Below are 12,467 nucleotides of genomic sequence, written 5' to 3'. Positions count from 1 at the left end.
GCTTTTGCATCAACCTCATATCCTATTAATAAGACTACCCACGGACAGCCCCTCTAAGCACATAATTCTCTCCCACCTATCCCCACAACACAGGAAACAGACATTTGTACAGGTAGGCTACCAAAATAGCTATAAAATGTGCAATATTGTAGAACACAGGCCATGAAGTTTTACAGGATGTAAAATTTGTGTTCTCTCTAGTTGAATTATCCATGTAGCCTCTGGCAGCTGACTAAAAGCCACTCCGAAGACATTTAGTAGTTTAGACTGTTTTTTATTGCTCCTTGTGTTTCCTTCTTTTCCATGCTTTACCAGCAGCAAAATAAGACCATGGTTTACAGAGGCTACAGTCATTCAGAAGCAGCGATGGTTTGTGGTGATGCAAATATGGTGCAGCGAGCGTTGGGTTTGCTTGCTCCACTTCCTCTTCACACAGGAAGAGACAAGCGAAAGCTACTGGCTGTGGCTTGTAACAAAACACAGATTCATTCAAACGCAGGAAACAGCGGACTGTACAAACTACAGTTTGTTAACAAAATAAGGTATTAAGCATGTTGTCACAACAAACTATGGCTCATTTGACATCTGAATTTGGTCAGAGTTGCACACTTGGGGAAATAAGCAAAGGTTATAAGAAATAAGCAAAGGTGCTGCTAAGCATGTAAGAAAACTTGGAGCCATTTTCACTCTCCACCCCACCTGCCCTGGCAAGCTGCAGGGCAACCAAAAATGATTTTTAAACAAAATTAGGGCGGAAATGGCATCCATAGCACTATAGAGGACCAGAAATGATAAATTTAGCTTACCTGGAAGCTAGATTACACCACAGAACCTATGGAGCTCTAAAAGGGTCACATTCAGTTTGCAAACAAGCTAAATGTGACCCTTTTGGTGCTTTGTAATGGGGGGGGGGGGAGGGATGCCGCATCCGTCTCTCCTGGTCTAGGACTTGGGAGACCTAGACTACAATTCCCACTCAAGTCATGATGTTCATTGGGCAATCAGTGGCTGCCATTGCCTCTAACCCTAACCTAATTCATAGGGTTGTTGAGAGGATAAAAATGGAGGCAGGCAGGAAGAAGAATCATGTAAGCCACCTTGAGCTTTTTGGAGCACAAATATAAACATTAGAGATAGCGACCACGTTCGCAAGATCACCATGGATTGTGGAGCCTGCCAATAGTCATTTTAAATATTCAACCCCGGTGGGGTGAGGGGTAGCCATGATTTCTCATGGTGTCCAAAAGCAGGTGGTGTGGCTTGTTTGAGGGGAAAACAATCCTCAAATAACACATGGCATTTTATTTGATTATTTGAGAATTGTTTCCCCCTCAAACAACCCCTGCTGTCTGGGTTCAGACAACATGACAAACCATCACCCCATGCCAGGGCTGAATACTCATAATGGGACATACTACAAATGGGCCACCCTGGGCTACGGTGATTGTGAAAATCAGCCCAGAGTCTCTCTTCTACCTGTCTTTCCACATAACAACCTAGCCATTTGAATCAGGGACCATAAGGTGACAGTTTCAAATAAAGTGCCGTTGGAACAACGGCATGCATCTATTAGTACCCTATTTCTTCGATTCTAAGACGCACTTTTTTCCCCATATAAACATATTTAAAATGGGGTGCGTGTTAGAATCGCGGGTGTGTCTTAGGTCTTTTTCCCCTGCTAGTGGTACTGAAATTAGTGTGCGTCTTACAATCGATGGCGTCTTATAATCGAAGAAATACAGTAAGAGAAATGTGGCTGTGCAATAACCTTAGCTAACGTGTATGGATTGTCAAGAAAAATTCAGTCATTAGTAGCCAAGTATTAACTGTGTAGTAACACACATTCATACATAAAATGCATAATATAAAGGAAGTTTTCAAAGTTTTATATTGTAACAAAATTACAAGCTAAAATAAAGATAGAAGAACAAATGGAAATTTTCAGTGCTGGAAGCCTTTAAGAACAGTTAGACAAGCAAATGCAAGTGGACTCAATCCTCATACAAGAAGAAGGATTGGTTGTATGACCTTTTAAAATATATCCAAGGGTGTATATCGCCTTTGTTCAGTTCTATACAATTCTGAAATATTCTTGCTTCTGGCAAGGGACTGGATTTAACTCGTATGGTCCCCACAACTTCTAATCCTGCAAAAACCATCCAATATATGCAGGAGGATACCGTCCTAAGTACATAGTGTGTTCCAAAAAAGGAAGATTAAACCTTGAAAAAGAAAGCAAGGCAGATATAGTGCCAACCCCTGCTGCTGAAGCAGTTGTTCACTATGCTACCTAAATGAACCATCAGTTCACAACATGACTCCCAGATGAAGGTGGATGACAGAATGAGTGGGGAAAGAGAGTTGAATGAAAATGGTTATGCATTGCCTCATATGTCCACTCAATTACATAATTATAATAGAAGAAATAAAAGCCAGTGAACTGCAGAGATTCATTTCCTCCACCATTAATCCATTTGTGGGTACTGATACCATCTGGTTATCTGGACATATTTAATTAGAGTTTTTAACAAGGAAGTCAGAAGACTGATGAGTGGATTGTCATACAATGACCATGAGTCCCAAACATTTTTTCCAGTTTTTCCTGACCCCACTGACAACACCATTTGCATTCCCCTCTACTCTGTGCACCTGCTATTGAAATAGCCCCTGCAACTATACCACATAGCCAGTTTTAATCTGGTATCTCTACTTTCCACCGCTTTGTTGTATCTACTTGACCTGCCATTACAGGTTGAGGCAAGCATGACATGCTATGAAAGGAGCAGGCGTGCTGCCATGACCCCCAATCTGCTGTCACAAATATGCCCTGACATTCTACTTTGACAAAACCAAAGTTACACCTTTGAGAAGGAACAAAGGCATATTCCTTGACATGAAGGGAACATTTTAACCATTCATATTTTATGACTTTTCTTTAAAACATACACTTAGCTTTTTCATACAGTTTAAGAAGTGTTATTTACTGCTTAGTACTTAGCAACATAATGAAACAAAAGAATGGAAGGCATAATAACCCTTGTTAAACAATGCACCTCTTTCAGAATGCCATAAAAATGATAGCATAGTTCACAATGGAGTGAGCCAGAAGTGCACATGGAAGACAAAAGCTGTCCTCAACAGTAGCCCCACTAATGCAGATATTTCCGAAATACTAAGTCTTGAAAATCAATTTTGAGGGAAGCATCCAAAAGAGCAAACTAATGGATGGTTGTACTTTTTTTCTGAGCTCTACAAAACATTGCATGCTGGCTTTCATGGGCTATTTTTATTGCAGCTTCAGAATACCTGCCAACTGCTGCTATCTGCTATTGACATTACTAACATGGATAAAGTGGGTTACATTGCTGATGGACCCAAACTACATGAAGAAACAATGTCCTTTTGACCCTATGGTTTTACTTACAACTCTTCCAATACTGACTCTTCTTAAAGCCCTAAGCCTTGGAGTCAAGCACTTAAAGGTTATCATGGATCCAAAATCAGTAACGTAACAATATCTTTGTGAAGTTCTCATGGTTAAAGATGAAATACTGAAGTCATGGTCTTATCACTATCCTCAAGGATAGTGGATGAGAAACTATTATGATCTAGATATTATTACCAACACAGTGTTGGACAATACATCTTCAGTTCTTTGACTTCATGGAACTGTTATGATGGCAAGAATGCTTTGTACATTGGACACTATTATAGAATATAAGGTTTTAAAGAAGCAAAAGAGCCACTCTCACCCAAAACACATCCTTGGGATCTTCTAGCCATTTCTTTGTTAGGGAACAACAAGATTGATGCCATTGTAAAACATTTATCTGTAGAGACTAACTAACCAACATCTCCCAGTTTGTGCTGTTCCACTTGGGAGCCTAGTCTATTTAGGAACACTCAGTTTGAAGAATTCGTACACAAACCCTTTGAGTGTGCAGTGTTTTGTACAAAGTTCCAGCAGAATGTTCCTTTGAGCTACACAAGTCATTCTCTTTGTCAAGAGATTCGTTTTTTAAAAAGAAAATGATAGCTGTGCTGATCCATGAGAGAGAGAGAGAGAGAGAATATCCAAAGTGAAGCAATGCCTTTATGAGGACCAACCATGAAGCAACAAAGGAGTGTTCAAGCTTTCACATTCTTCAGAGGTTTTATTCAGGCTAGATGGTACAAAAAGCAGTGGAGAGGGGGCACAAAAATGTACAAAGATTAGGTGAGATGTTGTAGCCATGAGGCCTACAGCTTAGATACTCTCTCAAGATGGAGATTGCAGACCGCATGAATTTGTCCTTGATATGTGCTGTGGGTATCAGCTTATGTCAAGCATTCTGGGACAATGAAGAAATGTCTGACCGCCTTTTCTGAAAACATAAACTGGCCTTTCTCTTGTCAGAAATGTGTGTCAGCCATTGCTTCTTTGTTGTAGAATACTAGACATAAATCTGAAATCACCAGCACACATCAAGGATGAATTCATGCAGTCTGCAATCTCCGTCTTGAGACAGGATCTAAGCCACAAGCCTCATGGTCACAACATCTGGTCTAATGTTTGTGCTTTTGTGCCCCCTCCCCACCACTTTTTGAACCATCTTGCCTGATGAAGAGTCCTGAAGAACTTGAAAAAGCTTGCAAAACTCTTTTATCACATGTTGGTTGGTACTAATATAGGTATTGCCCAATTGTGCATTTTGTTTGAAATGTGATTCAAGGGAATTCAGCTTCATATTGTACTATATTTAAAAAGAGCTATTATCAATTCCATTAGAGTTCAGTCTATTTGTTTTTACAGTAATGAGATTACTGTGTGCATATATAATCAATGTGTTGCATATATCTGCAATTTAGTTTTTCTTTTAGCTGTAGTTTCAGCGTGCCTCTATGCATACAAATTAAGCAATGAGGCAGGCTGGTTTTGAGCTACGCTGGTAAACAAGAATCAGAGCCACAGAATTTTCCATCTCAAACTGGTTTTTCTAATTATTTCCCCCCCTCTGGTTTTGTACAGAAGTGATAACTGAACAAAATTTGCAGAGTCTATTCTTTATAAGAAATGAATCTCTGCAATGGAAAGGATGCTTTCCCCCCGTTTCATCACCCATCCACTATGGATGGGGTCCTCAATGTGGCACATGTGGGCACCAATGTGCCACAGTCACCTCCCTTGATGCCTACCAAGGCACCCTACAACCTCCCTATTTTTTTAAAAAACACACACAATAAATCGTCCTTTTTTAACCTTGTGCAGACAGCTGCAAAGCAAAGTGACCAGCTTGTAGCCGCTCGCATTTTCCTTTCCCCAGGATGCCTTTGGATCCAAGTGCCATTCTTAGGGAATGAAGATGGTGGGCAGCTGCAAACCAGGCGCTTCGGTACAGCATAGCGGCCAGGCTGCCTGCTAAAAATTGCCTCTCCCCCACTAAAAAGGGTAAAAGAAAAGAAAAGGGCCCTTGTTTCTGACTGCATTGTAAGCCTGGGACTGGTAGGGAGGGCGAAGGAGAGTTGCAGAGCACAAGGTGGCTGGTGGGAAGAGCTGCAGACTGACCTGGGTAGGATTGGAGAGGAGTCTGGGGTGACACGGAGGCTGTAGGTCAACACAAGTTGGGATGGGGAGCATTAGAGAAAGATGTTGCAGGGAGGGCTGGTGGAGAGAGCTGGGAGTAAATTGAAGAAGGCTATGGGTGGCAGAAAAAGGGTATGTGTGCACACGTGTGTAGGAAGAAAGGGGCTGTGTGTCTTGAACAGATGGGCTGAGTGAGGTGCATGTGTATAAGAGCGAATTTAGGGGTGAACCACAGGGATAGTATATGTGGTTGGGAAGGGATGATTCTGAAAAAGGGAGAATGGATCTTGTGTCTACTCTGAGGCGGGATGTATGTGAGAGAATGGGAGAGACAACAAACTATGAGATCAGAGGAATGGGTTTGTTTTGAAACTCAGACCCCACTTGCATTCTGGTTCTTGGGCAAGTAACTTGTCATTGAGCCTCACCAGTTTGCCGTTCTGTGAAATGAGAGTTTGGTGACTAGATCTGCCCACCACATTTTGTGAACAGGCACCCCGTGGCAGCAGTTTTGAAATGACGCCCATGACACAAAAGTTCATGTTGTTTTTATACTGTTGTTTTTGATGGTTTTACATTTTGTATACTTTTTAAATGTTTACTGTTTTTAACTTTTGTAAACCACCCAGAGAGCTTCAGCTATGGGGAGGTATATAAATGTAATAAATAAATATGTTCCCACCTGCCCAAAAAAGGTTGGGGATCCGTGAACTAGAGAGCAACCTTACGTGAAGTGGGATAAGAACATATTCAATTGGTAGCTAGTGCAATTGTCCCCAGACACTGAGTTTCTAGGCACAATTCATGATTCTAGTAAACCCTTCACAAAGTTGGCCCTACATACATGAGTGTACACCCTTCCTATGGGGATCCCATTGCTTTTAAAGATATACTAGAGAGACCCTATCCAAAGTCTTATCATGTCCTTGACAGTGTGGGAACGACTTACCTAGTGTGACTTGCTTAAATCCATCTCTGCAAATAGGAAAGTTGGACTTACTGGTATCTTTCTGTTCAGATGGCAGCAAAATGTTAACGCCTCTTTGGTCAGAAGGGCAGGGGCACTAAAAGGGGGACTTGCTGTCCTCATCTACAGAGGAAGCAATTTCCAGTTTCACTAATTGACTTGAGCAGGAGAAAATACACACAATTGACATAGAATAAGTCCCTGGAAAGAAAATGCATTGCCAGCGAAGAAATCTGCAACAGCCTCGATCAATAGATGCACAGAAGGAAAGAAGGCTTTTCTAGGAATGCTCATCCTGCCAAGGGAGGCCAGTACGAAAGCAGAATAGCAGCCCTCCCACGAGAATGAATAACTGGGTGTTTCTCAGTGCTCAATTTCATGCGGAACAGAAAGGAACTACACTGTAAATCCAATTTTCCATACTCAGGTTGTAGAGGAAGCAGCAAAGGTATGTCCAAAAGTTATGACCATGTTCCAGGGTAGGCAAAACAGGAAAATAAAAGCCATGCCAGTTCCCATCACAGGCCTTGTGGAAGGAGCAACTTTAGAGTTCTGCAGATGCAAATGAATCAATACTAGTAGTGCCTTATGGGAGTAGGTTCTATGGCCCAACATGAGAGCCTGATAAAAGCCCTTCACTAAGCATTAGGGCTTAGTGTCACAGAAGCGTGTTCAGACCGTGTTCAGAGGAGGGCAACCAGGATGATCAGGGGTCTGGAAACAAAGCCCTATGAAGAGAGACTGAAAGCACTGGGCATGTTTAGCCTGGAGAAGAGAAGACTGAGGGGAGACATGATAGCACTCTTCAAATACTTAAAAGGTTGTCACACAGAGGAGGGCCAGGATCTCTTCTCGATCCTCCCAGAGTGCAGGACATGGAATAATGGGCTCAAGTTAAAGGAAGCCAGATTCCAGCTGGACATCAGGAAAAACTTCCTGACTGTTAGAGCAGTACAACAATGGTATCAGTTACCTAGGGAGGTTGTGGGCTCTCCCACACTCGAGGCATTCAAGAGGCAGCTGGACAACCATCTGTCAGGGATGCTTTAGGGTGGATTCCTGCATTGAGCAGGGGGTTGGACTCGATAGCCTTGTAGGCCCCTTCCAGCTCTGCTATTCTATGATTCTATGAAGTGGATGTCCTCCAACTGAGCAAGCAGTCATGCTCTCCGGGGGAGTTTTCTCCCTGACCTGTATGCTAAGGAAATGTAATCAATAACTCATTTGCTAATGGTGAACCTAGAAACTTTGACTCCTTGTGCCTCAGTCTTGTGTTGGAGCACTGGAACAACCATAACCTCTCAATGTAAAACCAGATAAATGTCCAGCCTGTGCCGTTTCTTCTCCTGGACCAAAGACAGTACTGCCTTTCTCCAAACTCTGATTAACTACAGAATTCATTCATTCCAATATATACAATCTGGAAATAATAATACTATAGTACCTTACAAAGCTATTATAAGAATTACTCACCTAGTATATAATAAATGCTTTGAACAACAGAAATGTATTATGTAACAGCTATAATCATCGTGATTATTGGACCTTTCACCCAATTTCTAAAGATTCTAAACATGCTGCTTATAATGTCCACCTGGGTGAACGTAGGCTTCACAAAGGCATTGCAAAAAAAAAAAAAAAAGGCTTTCAGCCAGGGCACTTTAAACTTCAGCTCTCTGACACAAAAATATGAATTGTATGCCTGACAGGATTCTTGTGAGGAAAAACACAGTAAAGGCACCTTATACATTAAATTATGATATAAATGCTCTATGTATACAGGTCAGTTTATAACATTCCTTTAGACTCTAGCATCACAAAGAAACACAGATCAGAATGAGAGAATGAAAAGAGCAGCAGAATTTATCCTTGATAACCAAAGTGACTATGGGTAGGGAGCAAGTTTCACCACATTCTGATGTGAGTGATACATCCAATGTAGGTGAATGGTTGCTATTTACTCCTATTAGAGAAAGCTAAAGCTCTACACTGGAGAATCCTGTTGCACGGAGGACAAACCCCCACCTTCCACTACTGACATTGAGGAGTCTGCCCTTGCTGACAATGACCCCAGAGAGAGGTGAAGTGTGTGTTCATGGTGGAGTGGATAGGTAAGCAATGCTCACAAGGTACACATGTGTGCGCGTATGTACACTTGTGCATGCACACACACACACACACACAGGTTTTTGAAATACACTAGTCTGTCCTCCCCACATAGCAACCCATCATATTGCTAGTTTATAATTTGATACTGTCAATTATTAAATATAATGCTCCTCTTCCACAATTAGCACGTGCAAACATGCATCCAGGTGACATCAAGTTGATATCAAAGTGCTGATTGAGCGCAATATCAAATTTCTTCTTTCTGTATCAGATTTTTCTCTTTTGCCATTCAGTTTTGCATTCATTAAAATATTTAGTACTTGAGCTTCACCACACGACTTAAGCCATAAAATGAATAATTCAATGAAAAATACAGATGAGTACTCAAATCAGCTTTGAACATAAAAACAAATTTTGAAGCAGCTTAAAAAAAATAAACTATCAGAATTAATTTGTATGAAATGAGAGAGTCATAGCTAAAAAAAAAAACATTAAAAATGCAGCAAAGCTACACGACCTGATAATATTGAGAAGATTTTTGAAGTGCAAAAAAGGCTGAGGGCAAAAGATATCTAGTGATGATAGTTATAGGTCTTTACTGTTTTTGCAGTTTAATCCCATTTTCCACTTGAATGTTTGGTGTGTCATAGAGTGAGAGTTATTTTTATCAGACAGTAACCATTTCCAAAAAATTACTTGCACTATGTCAAAGGCTGGTGTATTCTGCTTAAAGGTTTGCCAGCGTTTATTACCATGCTCTGTTAAACCCACAGGGCTTTTTATTCACAAGATATGAAGCTGTGACTCTGTTCTCATAATCTTTGAGGACACAAAATCACTTTAGAAAGGATGTGAATATTTCCTTTTAACAAAGCTATTACCAGCTGTGGGGGAAAAACAAGGTGCAAACCAATCTCTATTGTTTTCTTCCGACTACAGAGAAAACAAACGGCACATCATTAACAGAAAGCACATACGTCTCAGCCTTAAAAGCATGCAACAGTCCAAAGAACATGACATTAACAGAAGGGGATGAGGGTGATTGTGATGATCATAGAGACGAACGCATAGAAGGTGACCTGTGGCTTGCTGAGCAACAGCCACATATGTGTTATAGGTACCAGCTTTGACTCATTGTTCTGTGCATATGATATTGTTATATTAACTAACAATGTCAACTTACATGCAAAATGGGAAGGCTTCCTTCACATACATCAAGAGAATGCACTTCCATTCTTCACATGTTCATGAGAAACTGTGTTGTTATGTTTAAGATTACAAAACTGCTAAGAGATGCATGGCTCTCTTTAAAACATGGCATTTTGGTGGAAAATGACTGTACCTTCAAGGTTTTCATCATAAGCTACCAGAAAGCCTGGTCTTCCCGGTCCACCCATTCCCCCTTTTGGCTCCTCCTGTAGCAGTTTTGCTCATTATGAAACACTTCACTAAAACTAAAACTGTGATTTGGCTTGTACCTACAGCAAGGCACACTTTATTTGCTCATATTCTCTGGTTGTGGCATGTTACAATCAGGTAGAGCAGAAGAGAAAGATTCTGCATGGATGAGTATCTGTTTGGAAAACTGTATCTCAGGGCAGAGAGATGGATGAGGACCATCTGGGCCACTTTTAGTTCTATGATCTAAAGCACAGTTAATCTTGTCTCAATATGAAATGCAGTGTGTGCATATTCCTTAATAAGCCTGAGGCCATGAGGACTGAAGTCCTCAGAGAAACATGTGAAGGAAGGGAACTTCTTTATCTTATGATGAACATGATACAATTGAGCAAGTATTCCATAGCTTGGGCACTAATCCAGCGTTATAAGTAAGCCCCACAAAGTTGTTAACATCACAAACAATTTTTGTTAGCCTGCTGGGGGATGGCAGAGAAAGAATGTACAGCAGAACTTCGACGCTGGGTACACTGGAGGGACAGAGTGTTCCATCCCTTCTGCCAGCCTGCTCACTTGCTTACAGGAATTCATGCACTTGGCACTAGTGCTAAAATACAATTCTGCAAATAATGGGACCAGCATCTCCTTCTTTAATAACCAGTCACTGAAGATATCATCTTCTTTGTAAAGTTGTCTTCTTGTTTCTGCAACCAGTTACCATACACAACGCCGCACCCCACTTCCTGCAGTAGGGTTTCATAAGCAGATCATTATCACGTAAACAAGAAGGCTCATGTAACCTCTTCTGCCTAGACATTTGCAGGCTGCACTGGTTCATGTGACCTCATTCCTTGTCAGCTTATAGCAAAGCAAAAGTAGGGTCATGTCAAGGTTTTGTGCAGCCACAGCCAAATCCAGACCTGGTGCATACGTTTCCTAGGTCTGGATCTCTACAGTCAGATACTAGGGGCTTGAACCTAAAGGCTGTCGTGCAATAGGCAGAAGCTATTCTGACATTGGCAGAGCAAGGCAGTTGGCCATGATTCTATTAGCTATACCAGGTCTGGGCAAGCCTGAGGTTTTATACTGCCTGATAATCACAGACATGACTGCATACCCATGTTCCTTTATCTGCCTGAACACCTAAGTCTGTGGTAGCTCAACAGGCTCTCTTCAGTGTCAGCCCATGGAGGTGTCTACATGTAAATTGTTTAAATGCAAAGGTAAGATATGGTGGTAGAGACAGTATACTAATTAATTGTCCGTTTAAACATTATGTTTTAACTTTCCAGATTTAAGCAGTAGTAGATTTTCCCAGAGTCTATAAAACTAGCATCATTAACAGATGGTACAACTAAAGGTGCTACCTTCTATATTAACACACATATCCCTTTATTGTAAACTATTTAAAAAATGAGACACATGTAATGTTTCCCCAGGCTAGCATAAATCTCAAAGAAAAAAGTACATGTAAAGAATACGAAAAATAGTATTGTCCCAACAGGCTTTTAACATATATGAAATACTCCTGAATGGAATTTACCAGAACCCTAAAATGTGTGAATGAATACAGAATACAGACTTCTCTTAGCATGTTTGATTCAAACAATAGCTAAAAACTCAGTGGGAGGGATTAAAAAATACGTAGATGTCGGCAGGATATATTGATTTTGTTTCAAATTAGATGTGCAGTAAAATCAAACCTAAAAATACCAGCCACAGCACGCACACAGAACTCAGGAAAATGGAATAAAAAGTTGCAAATGAAACATCTAAACAATGTAGTGCTCTAAATTTCTAACACAGCAGATAGCAATTTGAAATGAAGCGTTCATAAGAAAAGTAACAAGACCTGTATTAATCGTTCACATCAGCAAAAATTAAACCACCTGTGAGGCATACCAATTGTTTGAAAAGAAATACTAGGACTGCAATTCAATGTTTACACAAGCTCAGCTGGACTACAGTTGCTTTCAGTACACTTATTAAATTTATATGCTGCCTTGCAGTTTAAAGCATTACTTCAACCGTAGAACGTTAGATGAAAAATAAAAAACCCGACAGTCAAACTCAGTGGGAGCTGAAAATACACAGTCAACTAGGCCGGAGCAGACATAGTGCACTCATGGGTTAAGAGATCTAGAATGAACCATGGGATTATGAACTCCCCATCTCTCCTGTTGAGCATGAATTCCTTCCACCAGTTTTAACATGTTTACAAATGAGGATTCCAACTAGAGTTTACCCTTCACCATATTTTAGAAGCCACAGTTTGAAGTTGGCTAAAATTTCTGATTAACACTGAACCCTGGTTAGCACTATTGCTGCAAGCATGCCACATAAGGGGCGAGGGGAAAAGAAAACAGAATTCATAGTTAAGGCTGGAAGGGAGGGTGTGCATAATCCTACAGTCCTCCTAAACCACGGTTT

The 12,467-nt window shown here is 40.8% G+C and overlaps 1 protein-coding gene across 1 annotated transcript in view; it reads right to left on the bottom strand.

Annotated features, from left to right (window-relative positions):
* The window catches only part of CDC73 (cell division cycle 73), a 135,219-nt gene that overhangs the window by 85,059 nt on the left and 37,693 nt on the right, over window positions 1-12,467 (bottom strand). The gene's annotated exons all lie outside the window — the stretch shown is intronic.

This window comes from Elgaria multicarinata, chromosome 1 (genome assembly GCF_023053635.1).
Source record: "Elgaria multicarinata webbii isolate HBS135686 ecotype San Diego chromosome 1, rElgMul1.1.pri, whole genome shotgun sequence".
Lineage (NCBI taxonomy): Eukaryota > Metazoa > Chordata > Lepidosauria > Squamata > Anguidae > Elgaria > Elgaria multicarinata.
This window is presented reverse-complemented; position numbering and strand designations above follow the sequence as displayed.